Below are 21994 nucleotides of genomic sequence, written 5' to 3'. Positions count from 1 at the left end.
TCAGCTTGTGTTGCCCCCTATGCAGTCAGCCCTCCACATTCACTTGGGTTAAGGCTTAAAGGTGCAGGACCACCCCAAAAAGTGGGGAACCGGCATTGAAAACCTCTCTTTTTTTTACCTGAGAGAATGCTTCTTTAGGAATCTATGGGTCTTCTAGCATGACTCCATGGTCAACTTCCCCCCCAAATTGCACTGAAGCACCTTGAGTTTCCTAGAGAAAAACTCCTCTCCAAGAATTTCTGAGGTCTCCAGTGTGATTTTCTGGTCAAAGTCTTCCGAAAGTTGGCCATAATGTAGTGCTGCAGAACCTATTTAATAGTAAAGAATAGAAAGGGGGAGGCAAAGGGATATAGTGTATTTGGACCAGTTTGGAGAGGATAGTTTATAGAAGAGATTGGATACCACTCAACAACTATTGGCCAGTATCAAATCTCCCCTTCCTGGGCAAGGTTCTAGAGAAGGTGGTGGCCTCACAACTCCAAAGATTCTTGGAAGAAACTGATAATCTGTATTCATTTCAATCTGGTTTCAGGCCCAGATGGGGAACAAAGCTGGCATTGGTTGCCTTGGTAGATGATCTATGAAGAGAGCTAAAGAGGGGGTTCTCCTGGACCTCCCAGCAGTTTTCGATACCATTGACCATGGTATCCTTCTGGGACAGCTCTCTAGGTTGAAGCTTGGGGACACTGTTTTATAGTGTCTCTGGTCCTTCCTGTCGGGTTGCTCCCAGAAGGTGGTGCTGGAGGACTCCTTTTCAACTCTCTGGCCTGTGGGGTCCCTCAGGTTTTAATTCTGTCCCCCATGCTGGTTAACATTTATATGTAACCGCTGGGAGAGATCATCCGGAGTTTTGGAGTTTGGTGTCAAATTCATGCAGACAACACACAACTCTATGACTCCTTTCCACCCGAAGCCAAGGATGCTGTCCTTGTCCTAAACTGGTGCCTGTCATCAGTAATGGACTGGATGAGGGCTAACAAGTTGAAACTAAATCCAGACAAGACAGAGGTACTCCTGGCCAGTTGTAAGGCAGAAGGGTTACAGCCTGTGCTGGATAGGGTTACACTCCCACTGAAAACACTGGTTTGCAGTCTGGGGTGATCCTGGACTCTTCTCTGACCGTAGTACCACAGGTGATGGCGGTGGCAAGGATCGCCATCGCATAGTTAAAATTTGTGCACCAACTGCGCCCATACCTTGAGATGCCAGATCTGGCCATGATAGTCCATGCCTTAGTCACATCTCATGTGAACTACTATAACACTCTCTATGTGAGGCTGCCTTTGAAGATAGTTTAAAAGTTCCAAGTGGTTCAAAGATCAGCAGCCAGGTTACTGGTTGATGTAGTTGCAATAATAACAGATGATGTGAGTTGTAGTTTAGGCATATTCTTTCCTCTTTTCTAATGGCTCCATCCCCAAAATCATTTGTATTTTGTAAATCTCAGAAGGCTCTGTCTCAAAAGGAAGCTTGATTTTCATTTTCATTGCAAGCAAGGAAAGTAAAGTCAAAATAGCTCCCATTCCCTGTAAATTAATGGCTTCTCGCTGTTAGGAGTGGGAAAGGAGGGAGCAAAGTTCAATAAGAAGAAGCACAGAACTCTGGGAAATGTAGTTTAGGAAGGGCGAAAAGCCCTAAACTTTGTCTTTGCAGGAGGGACATCGTGCTAAATCTACAAAAAAATAATTTTGGGGATGGCCCCATTAGAAAATGAAAAATAATATGGTAAACTACAACTCACATCATCATCTGTTATTATTTCAACTACATCAGTATTCAAAGTTGGAATGTTGTGTATGTGTGCTAAGTCTGATCCTGATCCATTGTTGATTGGGTTCACCGTGTTCTTTGATTGTGGGTGAGCTACAATTTCCTTATTTGTGGGTCAATCCTCCCATACTTCACCAGTATTCAAAGTTAGCCATGTTTGGTCTGCGTGCCAACCTTGGTCCATATCCATCATTGGTTGGGTTCACAGTGCTCTCTGGAAGTGGGTGAGCTACAATGCCCAGAATAGAAGCTGAATTCCCCGCAAACTCTAAACATTATTCAAAGTTGGTCATGATGGGTATGTGTTGTAGCTCAGGAGCAGTCACTACAGCGAGGGGCTGATGGATTCACTGATGACTTAGAGTCAGATGGGATTGTGGGCTTTCCTGAAATTCATTCTGATGCAAGCTCTGGGAATTATTCTCATACAGGCCAGGAAAGTGAGAGTCTTATAGATAGAGATGAGGGCACAGATGAAGAGCCTAAAAGTATAATTGCCTCTGAACCTCAAGGTCAAGGCCGGGCCCCGGAGTTGGGATCATCCTCTCCAGATAAAGAGTCTAGCCAAGACGGATTGATGAGGAACTCTCATGGGCACGCACCTGGTGATACTGACCTAAGCAAAGAGGCACACTTGCAGATTCAAACAGATAGCCAGCTTCATAAATCAACACAGCTTCATGGGAAGCAGAAATTCCAGGTTAGACGTAATGTAAATATTTGCTTATTAGGAGCTAACGGGTACTCTGATATTCAGTTCAGGCAACATGGCTTTCTAGTACAGTCAGGCCTGAGTTTTCTAGTTCTTGTTTCAAGTCTTGGTTTTGGGACTCAAGTACTCTATGAATTTTCCATGTTCTTGCTGTGTATTCTTGTTGAAGTTTTACTGATGGACTAAAGCTGCCTTTGGATTTTGGGACTATCCTTGGACTTTATTGCTTTTTGATTTTATAAGAGATAATTGATTACTGACTGCTATGAAGCTACACCTTAAAATCTTATCCCTGATTTTCTGAATATCACTTTTGTGTGATTTTTAGAATAAACTACTTGCCTTTACTTTGGACGCTTGTGTGATGCTGTGGTCTTAGGTGGCTTCAGGCCTGGTGTGTGATACTATGTGTGCCAAGTTTGGTTTCAATTAATCATGTCAGAGTATTTGCAGCACAGCAGTAGTTGGATGGAGTCAGTGGAACACAGAACGAAGAGACACCCAGAGACTTTGGTAAAACTATATACAAGTTTTACTGAAAGCAGTAATAATCAAGACAAACAGACTTGAAGACAATGGACACAGGACTTGACTTCTCAACAGACAGTACTCGACTCAGAACAGAACTGAACTGATGTAATCAGTAATGCATACACACTTGTGTCTGGACACTCCCCAGTTCCAGCCACACATCAAGGTCATCACAGCTTCTCAGTAATAACTCTTTCCAGACTATAGTACACTCTGGATGATGCAATCAGTATACAATACAGACAAGACACAAATTTCATTTAAACACTACCACTACACAAATCCCACATAAACAAATCATTGGTTGCTTTCAGTCTTCTTTGATTGCAGGTGAAGTACAATTTCTAAATTCATGGGTCAATCACCAACAAATCTCAGAGTTGGACATGTACGGGATGTGTGCCAGGTTTGGCCGAGACCTATCATTGGCTTCATTCAGTGTGTTACTGGATGATGTTGAACTATAACTCCCAGAATCTGTCTGAAACCTCTCCAATGTGTTTTCTTGATCATGGAGCAGGTGAGGGAGGTGAGGAGAAAAGGCTTTTGGCAGCGAGGGAGGCAAGGAGAAAAGGCTTTTGGTGACAAGGGAGGCGAGGAATAAAGGCTTTTGGTGGAGAGGGAGGCAAGGTAAAAAGGCTTTTGGCGACAAGGGAGGTGAGGAGAAAAGGCTTTTGATGGTGAGGGAGGCAAGGTAAAAAGGCTTTTGGCAGCGAGGAAGACAAGGAGGAAAGGCTTTTTTCATGATGGAGATGAGGAGAAAAGGCTTTTGGTGGCCTTTTGAAGGAGGCAGAGTAGGGGGTGGAGAAGGAGGGAGCAGGAAAGCATCGAGCCCATCCGTATGCTTTGCGCAGGCCCAAGGGCTCCGCAGAGCACACTCAAAGAACCAATGATGTATTGGATCCATGTTGGGAATAACAACTAGATCTGAGATCCTCTGTGTTAATGTTGCATTATGGATCTCATGGGATTGATGTGAGTGAACATGAAATCAATGATCAACATCACTGTATTCTGAAACAAATTGGCATCTATTCTATTTCTCTTCCAGTCATTGACTGAGTAAAAGCCCTGCTGCACTAACCTCTCTCATCTCAGCAAGATCTTGACATTGTCCTCAGTTGTCCAGGTCGCTGACTCTCTCCACTTGACTCTGGCATCCCAGATCAATCTTGGGCCAAATGCCTCTGCTGACGTGTTCCATATATTCTTGCATAACATAACAATTTGCCAACTTTTTCAAATTTAAAAATATTTGCTTTGCACACAGTAATTGCTACTCTATACCCAAGCAAATGTCATGGGTTTCCCACAAAGAGAGGGTTTTCCTCATTCCTGATGTATATATTTTCTATATAAGGCACATCGGCTCTTGGCTCACAACATCTTCCTCCACAGAGGACAACGCCTTGGGGACACCTTGAGAAGCCAACAGGTGAGTAAGGTCAGGATCCAAAGGGAGCTCAGCTTGACTCCCTTGCAAAAGGGTTGCTTCTCCCAGAATGAACCATCCAGCCTGATTTCCAAACTCAAGAATTATCTTTCAAGGGCTAGGTATTAATTCGTGCATCTGTTACAATCAACATAACTTCCATTCAATCCATTGCCAGATGGTTTTGGGGAATGAAAATCTTACTTTGGGTGATTCAGAGCTAAAATGTACATTTGTGGGAATTTCCTCTCATTTAAATTGCTGGTTCCATGTCGAAGAAACCCACCGACTCCATGACATTTACATTTAGGTTTCATCTACAGGGCAGAATTCACGCAGATCGACATCACTTAAACTTTCATGGCTTAATGGTGGGATTTCCTGAGAGTTGGAGTTGGGTGAAGAACCAGCGCTCTTTGCAATTACATTCGTATCCAATTGCATTCATTCTAGTGTAGATGCCCCATGAAGTCAGACTCCAGGAAAAAAAATCCTATTGAATATTAGGAAGAACTTCCCAAGGGTCTAAAGCAGGGGTCCCCAAACTTTTTAAACCAAGGGCCAGTCCACAATCCTTCAGACTGTTGAGGGGCCGGATTATCATTTGAGAAAAATACAAACAAATTCTGATGCACACTGCATATGTCTTATTTGTAGTGCAGCAACAACAACAACAAGAACAATAAAAGAACAATACAATATTTAAAAATAAAAACAATTTTAACCAACATACATTGATCAGGATTTCAATGGGAAGTGTGCTCCTGCTTCTGGCCAATGAGATAGTCAAGTTAATTAGGGTTGTTGTTGTTGTTGTTGTTGTTGTTGTTGTGTGCCTTCAAGTCATTTCAGACTTTGGCCGAGCCTAAGTCTAAAATGTATTTATTTATTATTTATTTGTTTACTGCATTTATTTACTATATGTGTATCACACCCTTCTCACCCCAAAGGGGACTCAGAGTGGCTTACAAATTATATGTACATACAATATATTATATTATTAGCATAGCACAATATTAGCATTATATATTACTATATTGAACTATACCACTATACTGTAATATTATTAGCAATATTATATGTAATATAGAATATATAATTAATATTATTATATGGTATTATTATTAGTGTTATATTGTACTACATTATAATATCATTATCAATATTATATGTACATACAATATATTATATTATTAGCATAGTACAATATTAGCATTATATATTACTTTATTGAACTATACCACTATACTGTAATATTATTAGTAATATTATATGTAATATAGAATATATAATTAATATTATTATATGGTATTATTATTAGTGTTATATTGTATTACATTATAATATTATTATCAATATTATATATATACAATATATTATATTATAAAACTGAGGGCGGGGGCCAGGTAAATGACCTCGGAGGGCCGCATCCGGCTCCCAGGTCTTAGTTTGGGGACCCCTGGTCTAAAGTGTTCTCCAGGGGAATTTGGTGCCTGGGAGTTTGGTGGAGCCTCCTTCCTTCCGTGGAAGTTCATAAGCAAAGGCTGGATTATGGCCATCTGTCAGGAGGGCTCGCATTGTAGACTAAGTGACCCTGGTGTCCCTTTCCAACTCCAGGATCCATATTTTCTCAGGTCAAGATGCTCAAGCTTTGGACCAGTCTTCTTCTGTGCTGTCTCCTGCTCTTCCAACAAGCCGTGGCGCAAGAAGAAAGCCCTGAGACGGACGAGGTTGATTTAAAAGACTTTCTTGGAGGTCAGTACGGTATCTGTATCTCATTCAGTTTTTATATTGGGAGATTAGATAGACGATAGATAGATAGATAGATAGATAGATAGATAGATAGATAGATAGATAGATACAAAAAGAGTTGGGCATAGAAATGGTTCTCTGTTTCTTTAACAAAAATGAAATTTTCACAAAAGAATCTTGATTTTTTAAAAAACATATCTCAAGGCAATTGACTATATTTCCAGCAGATGTCTCAGGATGCATCTACACTGTAGATTTAATACAGATTGAGCTGAGCTGCTGAACTTGCTGACTGAAAAGTTGGCAGTTTGAATCACAAAAAATCATTCCACTTTGATACATCCTTAACTGCCCTGGCTCCATCCGACAGAATCCTGGAATTAATAGTTCTGTGAAGGATTCACAATTCATTGGCCTCCTCAAAAGGCAAATCCCTGGGCTCTGTCGGCTGCATCCAAGGTAGTGAACATGGTATTGAAGCGGAATGTGTAGTGTGAAAGACTGATGTTTCAAACCAGCCATTTATGGCATGAACTGCAATTCCATATCCACTAAACCAGTTCTTGCAATTTCACTTGAGGCACAGCTGAAAAAATACATTCCCTCTAGGAATTTCCTAGACCCTCCAGTGTGATCCTATGGCATGCTTCCACTGGAGCTTGACTATTGAAGACCTGGAAATCCTAATGAGATATTCTCTCTAGATATTTTCTAAGCTTTCCAGCACGAGTCTATGGCCCCATCTACACTGCCATATAATCCACTTTCAGAAAGCAGATTGACTGCATTGGACTGGATTATATGGCAGTGTAGATTCATATAATCCATTTCAATGATTTACAGTCGGCATTATTGTACTATACTATAGGCGATTCCTCATGGCCCATGAGCCTTATTGTCTTCCAGAGTTAGAGTTTTGGCGGTGGGACCATAAGTGAATGTAGAGACCTATTCTGGATCTGCATGGGTTTCTTTTCTCAGTGAGGATATACATTTCTAGATGGAAGGAGGTCACAACATGGATCTGTTTGGGGCTATTTCTTCCTCTTGACACATGTCTCCCTTTCACTCTCCATTTGTTCATCTTCAAAATCCACAGGGCCGATGGCCACACCTGACCTCCAGATAGATGCTCAAGGGCCAGGACTTCCTAATTCTCACTGTTTATGCCACATTGTGTAAGTTAGCTTTAAGCCCATCTATAAATCACTTTTGTTGTTGTCACTACATGAGTGTACGCTGACTATTATCATGCAGACTGGGTTATATGGCAATGTAGATGGGATCCAAGAAATCCTTCTGCTGGATGTTGACCACAGAGTCATGCTGGAGTGGTTCTTAACCTTTGCTCTTCCCGGTATTTTGGACTTCAGACCCCAGAAATGCCAGTCAGCTTACCAGCTATTAGAAATTGTAGGAAATGAAGTCCAAAACATTTGGAAATCCAAAGATTAAGAACAACTACAAGTCTAGAGATTTTCTAAGTCATCTGCATGTTTCTTTAGTATGTTGACCACAGAGTCATAGTGAAAGAGGTAGACATGCTAGAGAGATGTTCTCTTTCAGCATTTTCTAGGTCCTCCAGCATCAGTGCATGATTTGCTTCTACTGGATGTTGACCATGGTCATGCTGGAGAACCTAGAAATGCTAGAGATTTATCCCCACATGGCATTTTCTAAACCCTACAGCATTATTCTATGATATGATTCCCCTCAAAGTCATTCATTTCAACAGGGTTTGTTATTATCTGTAGTTTCACATGTGGTAAGTGCAAGAAAATATCTGGATTGTACTCTGTCTGAATTTAGCAATCCTCCTTATTTCCTCTGAAATCTACAGTCTGAAAGAAGACACGTCTTATGAATGAGCGACACATACTTTTGGGCAGATCCAACACTCAAGTGCAGCCTTGTTTACTCAGCTAGCAGAAGAGAGATTGGCTCAGAGAAGGAACAAAGAGTCTTTATCTGCAGTGTGTTGATGCTGGAACCATCTGTGTATTTTTCTTTGCACTATGGACACTACACTGTCAATTAATCATCATTCAATGCAAGGGAATGCCGGTGTCATTAACCTGGCAATGCCAAGCTTCAAGGCCTGCCTCTGTGGCACTAAAAACATACTCTTACTGAACATAGTTCTGGCCCCATCTGCATATAGTTGATGATGGGACAAAAATGGAGTAAGGGGTTGCCTATAAAGTCAGGAGTCAGTTTAGTAAAAGGCAACACAGGAAAAAAGGTAACAGTAGTGATGGTGGTGAATAATGCTGGGACACAGCTTTACTTGGTTGACTTTCCATCTCTTGTACTTTCTACAGTACTCAAAGAGATTTTAATTTACGGTGTAAAAGTCTTGCCAGACTTACGTGGTGGCAGCCTGGACAACCAAGGAAGTCGGAATAGAGGTCCCTTTGGGCGGCGAAGAAGAGATCTGCTTCACGGTGCCTTGGAAGCCAAGAAAGATCTGCCTGGAAATGTCTTGAGAGGCAAAGAAGGTCTGCTTGGAAGTCTCCTGAATCTGCTTAAGTAAGTGATACTGGGAACAAGATGGAACATGAATTCAATGGATGAATAAAATATATAAAAGTATGTACAGGAGCCACCAAAATGCACTCTACTCAGGGAAGGAGATGGTTCACTTTTTTGGTAAAATTTAAGATAACACTATTAAGTCCCCTTCTACACTTTCCATATATCCCAGTACAACTGCATGGTCAACTTAGCCCAGTCTCATGGAATGTCCTAGAGATTTCTAGAGAGAACACCTTGATCCTTCATTGCAATCCTATGGTCAGCTTCCAGAAGAGGTTGAGTCCAGAGTCATGCTGGAGGACCTAGAATTTCCCAGGGAGGCGATTGTCCTCTCATGTAAAAACATAGTAATTTCATTATTTGTATTGTTTCACCTTCACGGGATCCTGTGACCCTGACCCCAGTGAAAGTGGAGGGCTGACTGCACCTCCTTGTGTGTGACTCCAAGCAGGGCATTAATGAGCATAAAGCTTCTAGCCACAGTTTCCATTTCTGACTCTGGCCAAACTCTCACTTTCAAGTTGGAAGATTCTGAATGCCAAGCTGCTTAATGTCACCCTGGAAACCCTTCCAGATGTTGGGCTCCTACTTGTGATCCCTGTCAAACTGGAACTCCAGAGCAATAGTTCAGGTGCTGCACCCGGGAAGGCCAGGTGAGCAGAAAGGCCTGGTTCGGGAATCCTCTCCCTCGGGATCCACAATTATTATTATTTATTATTTACAGTATTCATATTCCGCCCTTCTCACCCCAAAGGGGACTCAGGGCGGATTACAATGCACACATATATGGCAAACATTCAATGCCAACAGACAAACAACATTCAGTTTAGACAGACACAGAGGCATTTTAACATCTTTCCAGCTTCCCGATTCCAGCCACAGGGGAAGCTGTTGCTTCACTGTCTGCTGGTGGCTGTTCTTCCTCATTCTTTTCCTCGTGTTTTGCTGGCAGTTTTATGGTGTTGTAAATTAGTTAAATTAGCCTCCCGCATAAAGCGTCCCTAAATTTTCCCTACTTGACAGATGTAACTGTCTTTCAGGGCTGCATAGGTCAACAGCAAGTCGGGGCTATTTTTAATGGTCGGAGGCTTAACCCGACCCGAGCTTCGAACTCATGACCTCTCCGTCAGTAGTGATTTATAGCAGCTGGTTACTAGCCAGCTGCGCCACAGCCCGGCCCCTGTCCCTAACATAGGGACAATTGCCTGTCCCTATGTTATTGAATGTTTAGCCAGCAACTAAAAGCAAGCAAACATACTTAAGGCAAGTCCTGTGATGTTGATATAGCCCAACTTTGGTGCTTGTATAAACGCCAACGCCAACAGTAAGTCATTCCTTCAACTATTTATTGTTCATTCTGAAACAGTGGACCAAGCTGGGAGGTCTCCTCCAAATCCAGTCTGGCAGGATCTACTAACATAATAAGCTATGACTGAACACATGATACATTTCAAGTAAGCATAACAAATAGAGATTTGTGCGCACCGATATCAAAAATACTACAGTAAGAAAAGATGTTTAAATTTCCTTTTTCAAAAGAAGGAGTGAAGAGTTCTATGTAAATGGAGAACTTTTACCTACTTTCCATTTTTGTCTAACTTATTGGCATCTGCTGGCTCTTGTTTCTTGCTTATTAGCACTTAATTGCCTCCCTCTGGCCCCTTCTACACAGCTGTATAATCAAGATTATCAAAGCAGATAGTCCATATTATCTGCTTTGAACTGGATTAAATGAATCTCCACTGTCATATAATCCAGTTCTAAGCAGATAACCTGGATTTAATATGGCAATGTAGAAGGGGCCTCTGTTTTCCTCAAGTAAGAGAGGCCTGGGAGTGTGGTGGAGTCTCTTTCTCTGGAGGTTTTTGGGCAGGGGTTGGACTGGATGGCCCTGGGGGTCTTGATAACAATTCTTGAGCAATGTCTCCCTTTCTCTTCCAGGCCTTCCAGGAATGTGATTTTTCTTCTGAGTCTTCTTGGGGTCGATGACATGGATGACTTTATTCAGATGTTGCAAAATGAGTCCTGAGCGCCCAAGCTCATGGCAGAGACGAATCCGGCTCCCATCAAGGTCTTGCCTGGGTGGGTGTCCAGAGATCTTAATAAAGCTTCGGAGACAGTGGTTTGGGTAGCAATAGAGAGAGGAGTGAGTGGCCTTCCCTTTTCTATACAGAAATGCTCTTTCCGCTCTCCTGCTTGAGTGGTCAATGGACCATACCTTGGCCCAGAAAGGAGGATGTTTCTGAAGTCATCCTTTTAAGCATGAACCCTTTCTCTTCCTTAGGACCATGGAATAGAGCGTGGGTGCCGTCCTCACCGACCTCTTCAACCGCCATCATGCCGATATGGTGCGTTCTCCAGGGATTTTGGGTTCTCCAGGGTTATTGGTCGTCCCCTTTGAACCTCTCAGTGTGTGGCATCCCTATCAACCCCACTCAGAATCCTAGGATTACAGGGAAACCCAGTTGAGAAACCCTGATTTACGAACTTTTCAGATAATTGCCAACATCTAGCTGAGCTCTCTCCCTACTAAAACAGTTTGTAGGAAGCCATAAGGAATGCAAGCTGGACAACCTCATCTTGGTACTGGTCAAGACAGAGCTCCAGCAAACATGTAATTTAGACTTCAATCCACCTGCACTAAGATAGACCTATAGAATGATTTTGCGGAACTCATAAGATAACACTTGCATCAACCCCATTATTTCAGTGGGTTGCTTCTCTGTGACTAGCATTTAAAGGATGGTGCTTTGTCAAACGTAATAGCAAATGGTATCCTACAAATAAACAGGGAATTAAGCTCAGTTCCCTCCCACCGATCATCTTCCTTTCTTTTGCAGCTGTTTCCAACGGGAGACCCCAAAGGAGCTTCAAGTTAGACCAAGTCTCCTTTTTGGCTGTTTCATCTGCCATCTTGGGTCCAGGTCTGAACCATGGAAGAAACGTCAATTGTATTCTAATTTCAGTTTCTCCTTGAACTGTCGACCTGCTGTGGTCCAGGGAAGAAACAATGCTTGCCTTTCTTCTTTTAATCAGGGAGGGATGTCAACCGGCTCTTCTCCAGTCAATAAAATATATAATCTCCCAGCATTTACTGGATGTGTATACGTTTTTCCTCTACTTTAATGCATTGGACAAGTCCAGATTCACCATATGTAGCCAGCCCTTCACATTCACTGGGTCTAAGGGTTAAAGGTGCAGGACCACCCCCAAAAGTAGGGAAACACCATTTTAAAACCCCTCTGTTTTTTTAACTGTGAGAACGCTTCTTTTGGAATCTCTGGGTCTTCCAGCAAGACTCCATGGTCAACTTTAACTTCTCTGAAATTGCACCAGAGGAACTAGAGTTTCCTAGATAGTGATGTTGAGCCACAACCACCACCATCCGTCAAGGTGGAAAATTATGAATTGGATGAAGCACCAGCGCAAGCCTCGGAGAGGACCTGCAGCACAACCGGCTCCAGGAGATAGCACTTCAAACTCCCTTTCTCCCTGGACTGTAAAACTATCCCCCAAGAAAAAGTATCTCTTGTTAACTTATGCTTCCTTCTCTGTATCTTTCTCGACTCGCTTTTCTCCTTTCTCTCTCTGCAGCGGCTGGCTTCTACTCCTACGGACCCTATCATCCCCAGCTGAGGTTCCCTGCCTCTCCACTCCTGAACAAACCCCTTTCCTTCCTTTTTCCTTTCCCTATGAAACCCTTTGCATGTGTCCCTGACCACGGGTAAGCCCAAACCACCCTAAAGTCCCAGGCCATTGCTGCCCACAGCATGGTCAGCGGACACCGGGACCTTTATGTGTGTTTTTACAGATTACATTGAACTCCAGAACTCCAGATGATCTCTCCCAGCAGCTTCATCTGCCCTATACATTGGAATTCTTTGGAGCTAGACACTTAAGTCAATCAAGGAATCGTTAGCATACCGATGTCATCATCCTCTTCAGTCTCATGCCTTCCATGGACATGTCCCTGCAATTGACTGGATCATTAAACCATCCAATAGTCAGCTCTCCTTTTTCCAGCCATGAGGAATCTGTACTCTCACCTGCGATGCAGAAGGAACCCTGGGACAATCACAGAGCATATCCAAGCTGGGCTATTTCTTAGCCAATCAGGGGCAGGTGCCAAAAGCCTGAATAGATGTCAAAATGTATAAAATGTCACCTATTTCTCTGTGAATGTATGCTTGTACATTTTTGAGCGGTGACTCGGTAGTTGCATCTCTTTTGACCAAATGGTAACAAACCTCTGTCACATGCCTTCAAACCCAGAATGCCTTGTTCTCAGTCCTGGCTGATCTGATTTAGTGGAAGCCCACTGGGCATGGATCATCTTGTCTGCAGTCCTAACTAAAATCATTACACAGCCATTCCTCCAAATCCATAATGCCTTTGCTAAAGGGCATGTTTTGAGACAACTTAGCCTTAGTCTTTTTGCTCTTGTTCTCAACCCAAACTGGCCTTTTCATACAAGAGCAAGAACATTTTTGAAATGGTTGTGTTTCACAAAAAAGGAGACACCTTGTAGTCAGAGGATAATTTTTTTATTACCAAAGTAAGAGAAGCAAGCATAGGAAATCATGAAGAGAGAGCCCTGGAGAAACAAGACTCATCTCTGTGCAAATAATGCCCACCAAAGAACTAGAAATTATGGCAAGATTTCCACCTCCCTGAAAAGGACACTAAATATCCCACTGAGGTTCAGAGGAGATGAATCCAAGACACTGAGATCTTATCCAAGATTTTCTGATTCAAGAGTTAGAGTTTGGGCCAACTTTCTGTTGACTGTGTCAAGAAGCATCTTCAAGTCATTCAACTTGCAGCTGCGAAGGAAAAGAAGATGGTCAGTGGGAGGAACAGAGCTTCTTTCCCCATTTAGTTGAAGGACAGCATTTGCTATCTCGATGAGTTCAGCTAAATCATTGAATGGGTCTATTTTAGTTTGCAGGTTGGTTGAAGCTAAATGTTCAGAGATGTAGTGATTGGGAGTAGCAATTAAATGGAAGCCTAAATAACTGAGCTCTGTCTTGGCCAGTACCAAGAAGAGGTTGTCCAGCATGCATTCCTTATGGCTTGCTACAAATGGTTTTGGTAGGGAGAGAACTCAGATAGATGTTGGTAATTAACTGAAAAGTTTGGATTCTGAGTGGGGTTGATAGGGGTGCCACACACTGAATGGCTCAAAGGGATGACCAATAACCCTGGAGAACCAAATCCCTGGAGAACGCACCACGCCAGGAAGGTGGCGGTTCAAGTCGTTGGAGAGGCTGATATCCACGTTCTGCTGTTGGGTCCTAAGGAAGAGAAGGGGGTCATCCTTAAATCGTAGACATCAGAAGCATCCTTCTTTCTGGACCAAAGTATGGTCCATTGACCACTCATGCAGGGGAGGGGAATACAAACTCCCCTCTCCATCACTACACAAACCACTGACCTCAAAACTCTATTAAGATCTCTGGACACCCGCCCAGACAAGACCTCGATGTGAGCCGGGTCAGTCATGTAGTTCTCAACCATGAGCTTGGGTGCTCCAGACTTGGATTGCACCCTTCGAAAAGAGGCTTCGGCGATTAATTCCTCTAAACGACGCACAAAATTAGTCACAGGCGTGAAAACCCTGGAAGAGAAAGGGGACCATGAGCTTGGGTGCTCTGGACTCGGTTTTCACCCTTTGCACAAAATCATTCACAGAGATGAAAATTGTCCTGGAAGTGAAAGGGGATCATTGGTCTAGAAGCCTAGAATTGGAATCAAGACCCTCCCAGGGCCATGCAGTCCAACCCCTGTCCAAAAACCTCAGAAGAAGGCAATTGGTTGATATCGATAGTGCTCTATGTTGCATTTTTGATTTCTCAAAAAGGTGGTCCCGTGCAGATGACTTTTGGGTCGCCTCTTACTTGAGAAAAACAGAGGCCCTTTATACACTGCCAGTTAAACCCAAGTTATCTGCTTTGAACTGGATTAGATGGTAGTGGAGACTTACTGTTGGTGTTGTTTTTATGAGCACCACAGTTGGGCTATATCAACATCATAGGCCATGCCCTGAATTTGCTTGCTTGCTTTTAGTTGCTGCCTAAACATTTAATAATGTAGAGACAGGTAATTGTGGATCCTGAGGGGGAGAATTCCCGAATCAGGCCTTTCTATTCACTGGGCCTTCCCAGGTGCATCATCTGGACTATTGCCCAACATCTGGCAGGGTTTTCAGGCTGACATTAAGCAGCTTGGCATCCACAATCTTCCACTAGAAATTGAGAGAGAGTTTGGCCAGAGTCAGAAATGGAAACTGTGGCTGGAAGCTTTATGCGCACCAATACCCCGCTTTGAGCTGCACACAAGGAGGTGTAATCAGCCCTCCACTTTCACTGGGGTTAGGGACACAGGAACCCGTGAAGGTGAAACAAAGCAAATAATGAAATTGCTATGTCTTTACATGAGAGGACAAATACCTCCCTAGGAAATTCTGGGTCCTCCAGCATGACTCTGGGCTCAACCTCTGCTGGAAGCTGACCATAGGATTGCACTGAAGGTGTTCTCTCTAGAAATTTCTAGGTCCTTCCATGTGACTGGGTCAAGTTGACCATGGAGTTGGACTGGGATATATGGTCAGTGTAGAAGGGGACTTAATCATATATCTTACCAAATTTTACCAAAAAAAGTGAACCATCTCCTTTCCTGAGTAGAATGTCATTTTGCCAGCTCCCGTAAATACTTTTATATATTTTATTCATGTATTGAATTTATGTTCCATCTTGTTCACAGTATCACTTACTTAGGCTGATTCTGGGGACTTCCACGCTGACCTTCTTCATTTCCTAAGACATTTCCAGGCAGACCTTTCCTGCCTCCCAAGATGGCTCCAAACAGATCTCCGATACGTTTATTGTAGCGGACTGCTGTAGAAAGTTGATACCATTATGTACCAGAGATGGAAAGTCAACAAAGTAAAACTGTGTCCCAGCATTATTCTCCACCATCATTACTGTTTTACTAAACCAACTCCTGACTTTATAGGCAATCCTTACTCCATTCTTTCTCATCATCAATTAGATGCACATGGGCACCTTAGTACATGTAGGTTTCAGTATCAAGGCAAATGCACCAACATTGATGGGCCTGAGTTATGTGAGTGCCAACTAGAGGAGACCCATTGTGCTGAGACAAGATGGAGGTGTAGTCTTCTGGTGTAAAAGGTCTACTCTAGTTGGGACTCATAATAGCATACGGTCCTTAGTGACCCAGGCAGTTGGATAGCAGATCCAGTGAAAGTTTCTATGAGGACCTGACAGGCAGTTTGAGTAAGTCAGAAAATGAATTTCACAACATACGCACAGCTTGGGTGCATCTATACCAGGCATGGGCAAACTTGGGACCTCCAGGTGTTTTGGAGTGTATTATGAATTCAGATCAACACTTTTCTTGCCATGGCTCAGTACTATGGAATCATGACAGTGGCAGTTTTAAAGGTCTTTAGCCTTCCCTGCCAAAGAATGTGGGTGCATCACTAAACTACAACTCTCAGGATTGGGTCATGCCAGATAATGTGGTATCAATCTGTATTAAATCTACAATGTAGATGCATCCTGAGACACCCACTAGAAATATAATCAATTGCCTTGAGATTTTTTTTTTTAAAAAAATCAAGGTTCTTTTGTGAAAATTTTGTTTTTGTAAAAGAAACAGTACCATTTCTGTGCCCAAAGTACTGTTATTGTGCTATCTGTCTGTCTATCTATCTATCTATCTATCTATATCTCTAAACATAAAAAATAAAATACATAGAAATACTGACCATCTTCAATGGTTTTGAAATCAAACCCGGTCGTGAGGTCTTGCGCAGCAGCTTGTTGGAAGAGCAGGAGGCTGCATAGGAGAAGGATGGTCCAAACCTTGAGCATCTTCACCTGAGAAAATATGGATCCTGGAGTTGGAAAGGGACCCCAGGGCCACCTACATCACTTCCTTCACCCAGGCAGGAATCTACAATGCAAGCTCTCCTGACAGGTGTCCATTATCCAGCCTCTGCTTACGAACCTCCAGAGACGGAAGGGGCTCCACTAAACTCCCAGGCACCAGATTCCCCTGGAGAACACTTTGGACCCTCAGGAAGTTCTTCCGAATATTCAATTGGGAATTTCTTTTCCTGGAATCTGACTTCATGGGGGCATCTACACCATAGAATGAATGCAGTTGGACATCACTGTAATTGCAGTAGCTCAATACTATGGAAGCTGTAGTTTTGAAAGGTCTTTGGCCTTCTCTGCCAAAGAGCGCTGGTTCTTCACCCAACTCCAACTCTCAGGATACCACAGCATTGAGCCATAAAAGTTTAAGTGACATCAAATTGCTTGAATTTTGCCATGTAGATGAAACCTAAATGTAATTGTCATGGAGTAAGTGGGTTTCCAAAAGGCCTTTGATGATTAATTATTAGGTTGAACTATCTGCCCATCCAACTACAGGATACTTTGCCACTACTACTTTGCACTTTATGGACTACTTTGGCTGAGAAACAACCTCTCCCATTTTGATATATTCTGCACCTTAGCCCAGATCCGTGTTTTAGTCTCCTGTTTTAACATTTTATGCTGTATGTTGATTTTTATGATGGTTTTATTGATGTTGACGTTTTACTGTTGGAATATTTGTTTTATTGTTTTATTGCTGTATGTTTCGGGCTCGGCCCCCATGTAAGCCACTCCGAGTCCCCTCCGGGGAGATGGGGCGGGGTATAAAAATAAAGTTGTTGTTGTTATTATTATTATTATTATTATTATTATTATTATTATTATGGAATCAGCTATTTAGATTAGAAGAAAATCCCACAAATGTTCATTTTAGCTCCCGTTGCTTTCATATATGAAACTGAATCACCCAAAGCCAGATTTTCATACTCCAAAACCATTCCAGCTTAACCATCTGACAATGGGTTGAATGTAAGTTAGGCTAAATGTAACAAATACATCGATTAATACCTGGCCCTTGAAAGATCATTCTTGAGTTTGGAAATCAGGCTGGATGGTTCATTTTGGGAGACGTTACCTTTTTGCAAAGGAGTCAAGCTGAGCTCCCTTTGGATCCTTAGATTACTCACCTGTTGGCTTCGCAAGGTGTCCCCAAGGCGTTGTCCTCTGTGGAGTAAGATGTTGTGAGTCAAGAGCCAATGTCCCTTATATAGAAAATATATACACCAGGAATGACGAAAACGCTCCCTTTGTGGGAAATCCATGACATTTACTTGCGTATAAAACAGCAATTACTGTTACAATGCAAATATTTATACATTTGAAAAAGTTGGCAAATTTTTATGTTATGCAAGAATGTATGGAACACATCAGCAGAGGCCTTTGGCCCAGGATTGATATAGGATGCCAGATTCAAGCGGAGAGAGACAAGGACCTTGACAACCCAAAACAATGTCAAGATCTTCTCTGAGATGCGAGAGGTTGGCGCAACAGGGCTTTTCATATAATCATAGAATAATACTGTTGGAAGAGACTTCATGGGCCATCCAGTCCAACCCCATTCTGCCAAGAAGCAGGAACGTTGCTTTCAAAGCACCCCCGACAGTTGGCCATCCAGCCTCTGCTTAAAATCCTCCAAAGAAGGAGCCTCCACCACACTCCAGGGCAGAGAGTTCCACTGCTGAATGGCTCTCACAGTGAGGAAGTTCTTCCTGATGTTCAGGTGGAATCTCCTTTCCTGGAGTTTGAAGCCATTGTTTCATGTCCTAGTCTCCAGGGCAGCAAAAAACAAGTTTGGAAATCAGGCTGGATGGTTCATTTTGGGAGACGTTACCTTTTTGCAAAGGAGTCAAGCTGAGCTCCCTTTGGATCCTTAGATTACTCACCTGTTGGCTTCGCAAGGTGTCCCCAAGGCGTTGTCCTCTGTGGAGTAAGATGTTGTGAGTCAATAGCCAATGTCCCTTATATAGAAAATATATACATCAGGAATGACGAAAATCCTCTCTTGTTGGGAAACCCTTGACATTTGCTTGGGTATAAAATAGCAATTACTGTTGCAATGCAAATATTTATACATTTGAAAAAGTTGGCAAATTGTTATGTTATACAAGAATGTATGGAACACGTCAGCAGAGGGATTTGGCCCAGGATTGATCTGGGATGCCAGATTCAAGTGGAGAGAGACAAGGAACTTGACAACCCAAAACAATGTCAAGATCTTGGCTGAGATGCGAGAGGTTGGTGCAGAAGGGCTTTTATACAGACAACGACTGGAACAGAAAGAGAACAGATGCAAATATGTTTCAGAATACAATTTTGTTGACCATTGATTTCACGTTCACTCACATCAACCCCATGAGGTCCATAATGCAACATTAACACAGAGGATCTCCGATCTAGCCGTTATTCCCAGAGCGGATCCAACAGAACACTGGTACTTTGAGTGTGCTCTGTGGAGCCCTTGGGGTTGCACGAAGCGTACGGAGGGGCTTGATGCTTTCCTCCTCCCTCCACCCCCTACTCCGCCTCCTTCAAAAGGCCACCAAAAGCCTTTTCTCCTCATCTCCCTCACCAAAAATGCCTTTCCTTCTTGCCTCTCTTGCCAACAATAGGGGTCCGTCCTTGTCTCACTCATTGCTAAAAGCCTTTCCTTCTTGCCTCCCTTGCTGCCAAAAGCCTTTATTCCTCACCTCTCTCGTGGCAAAAACCTTTCCTTCTTGCCTCTCTTGCCGTCTCTTCCCCTCACCTCCCTCCTTTCCCGCTCCTAATGGTGGGAGGCCATTAATTTACAGGGAATGGGAGCTAGTTTTTACTTTACTTTCATTGCTTCCCATTAAAATAAAGATCAAGCTGGGTTGCTGTGTGTTTTCCAGGCTGTCTGGCCATGTTCCAGAAGTATTCTCTCCTGACGTTTTACCCAAATCTATGGCAGGCATCCTCAGAGGTTGTGAGGCATCCTCTGAGGATGTCTACCATAGATGTGGGCAAAACATCAGGAGAGAATACTTCTGGAACATGGTCATAGAGCCTGGAAAACACACAACAACCCTGTGATTCCGGCTATGAATGCTTTCTACAACACATTAAGCAAGGAGTGTTTATAAACACACAAGAACCCTGTAATTCCAGCCATGGAAGTTTTCAACAACACAAAGAGCAAGCTAATTTTGGGACAGAGACTTCTGAGATTTACAAAATATAACTGAAAATGTATTGGGTAAGTTTGGATTCTAAAGTTTTTCTTGCGGGCTACGCAAATGTGTCAAATATCACTTTGGATGTGAAGATTTAACAAATTTCCTTATGAGTTACAAAACATCCAAACATTTTGCACATGCCTACTGGTTACGCAAGCTAGTTTATATACGAGTATATATAAAAGTTAAAGTCTATCTAAACTACAAGAGCTGTTTCGCGGTGAAGAAGAGTATACAGATGATGTTGCCTGGATGTTGGGACAACTGCTCTTCTTTCCTTTCTCTTCCTTTCTTACTTCCCTCCTCCGTTCCTTTCTTTAATAACAACAACAACAACAACAACAATAATAATAATAATAATAATAATAATAATATTTCTTACCCACCTCTCTCTGTGGCTTGAGGTAAGTTACAACACAGTTAAAACACATCTCTCCATAGCAACATGGATCTCTTTGGCCCTTTCCACACTGATATATAATATCCAGGTTATCTGCTTTGAACTGGATTATATGGCAGTGTACACTCATATAATCTAGTTCAAAGCAGATAATGTGAATTATCTGCTTTGATAATATGGATTATATGGCAGTGAGGAAGGGGCCTTTGTGGCTCTTTCTTTCTTCCCTGCCTCCCTTCCCCTCGTACATAAGTCAGCTTCCTTTCTCTGTGAAATCACATGGCCACTTCACCTAGCAATAGCCACCACAGTGTCATCATGCAGAGCCACTTCACCTAGCAACAGCCTTTGTGGCACAGACAGACATACTTTGACTCCTTTAAAGGTATACTTACAATGTGGAGTGAATGCAATTTGACATCACTTTGACTGCCATGGATCAATGCTATGAAAACCTGGAAATTGTTGTTTGGTGAGGCTCCAGCCCTCTTTGGCAGAGTAGACTAAAGGCCATGTAAAACTACAACTCCCATGATTTTGTATCATTGAACCATGGCAATTACAACAGTGTTGAAATACAGCCATTCTTCAGTGTAGATGCCCCTGAAATCTTATCAAGCCAATGGTTTGAAAAACGTATTGCATGGTGTTTTAAATAAAACCAATGAATAACCTGATTTATAACCTCCCGTATCTCCCCTAAGGGACTCAGGGCAGTTTCCAAACAAGAAAGGCAAATATTCAATGCCATAAAATAATACAAACATACCAAATGAAACAATACATAAAACAACCTCAATCAAATTCATAAAACAACCAAGCAATGACAGAGTTATTACATAAACATATTAAAGAAACATTGAGACCATAATAAAATTTAAACAGCTGAAGTGCAATTAAGTTATAAAAGCCTGTAGAGCCAGCATGGCTTAATAGTTTCCAGGTGAGGTTGTATCTTAAAGTGATCTAGTCCTCCTCCTCCTCTCCAAAAGCTAAAGTGCAGAGGTGCATTTTTAAACATTTTTAAAAGGAGAGGAGGGAAGGGGCTGTTTTTCTTTTTTTACGAAGGGAATTCCAGAGGCCGGGGGCAATTCCCACCAACTGCGCTTGAGACACAGTTGGTGGGACTGAGAGCAGGGCCTCCTCTGCTGATCTCAGTGCCCGAGGTGGTTTATAAAAGGGAGATGCAGTTTCTCAAATAGCCTGGACCCAAACCATTAAGGGCTTTATAAGTAATAACCAGCACTTTGTATTTCAAGCAGAAGCAGACTGGCAGCCAGTGGAGCTGCCGTAACATGGGAGTTGTCCGCTCCCTGTATAGCGCTCCAGTTATTAACCTGGCTGCCGATCTCTGAACCAATTGGAACTTTTGAACCATCATCAAAGGCATCCTCACATAGAGAGTGTTATAGTAGTTCACACGAGATGTGACTAAGGCATGGACTAGCATGGCCAGATCTGGCATCTCAAGGTACGGGTGCAGTTGAAGCAGAAATTTTAATTATGCGATGGTGATCCTTTCCACCTCCAACACCTGAGGTACTAGGGTCAGAGAAGAGTCCAGGATCACCCTCAGACTGCAAACCAGTGTTTTCAGTGGGAGTCTAACTCTATCCAGCACAAGCTGTATCCCTATACACTGTTCTGCCTTACCACTGGCCAGGAGTACCTATGACTTGTCTGGATTTAGTTTCAACTTGT

The 21994-nt window shown here is 42.6% G+C and overlaps 1 long non-coding RNA gene across 1 annotated transcript; it reads right to left on the bottom strand.

Annotated features, from left to right (window-relative positions):
- Positions 1 to 13254: 13254 nt before the first annotated feature.
- Positions 13255 to 14257, bottom strand: LOC134298733 (uncharacterized). The gene is made up of 2 exons (XR_010005823.1): positions 14167 to 14257; positions 13255 to 14026 (listed from the first exon to the last, which is right to left on the bottom strand). It is a non-coding gene; the product is annotated as an uncharacterized LOC134298733 (long non-coding RNA).
- Between the last annotated feature and the right edge of the window lie 7737 nt (positions 14258 to 21994).

This window comes from Anolis carolinensis, chromosome 4 (assembly GCF_035594765.1).
Source record: "Anolis carolinensis isolate JA03-04 chromosome 4, rAnoCar3.1.pri, whole genome shotgun sequence".
Taxonomy (NCBI): Eukaryota; Metazoa; Chordata; class Lepidosauria; order Squamata; family Dactyloidae; genus Anolis; species Anolis carolinensis.
Note: the sequence above shows the minus strand (reverse complement) of the source record. Positions and strands in the feature narration are given on the sequence as shown.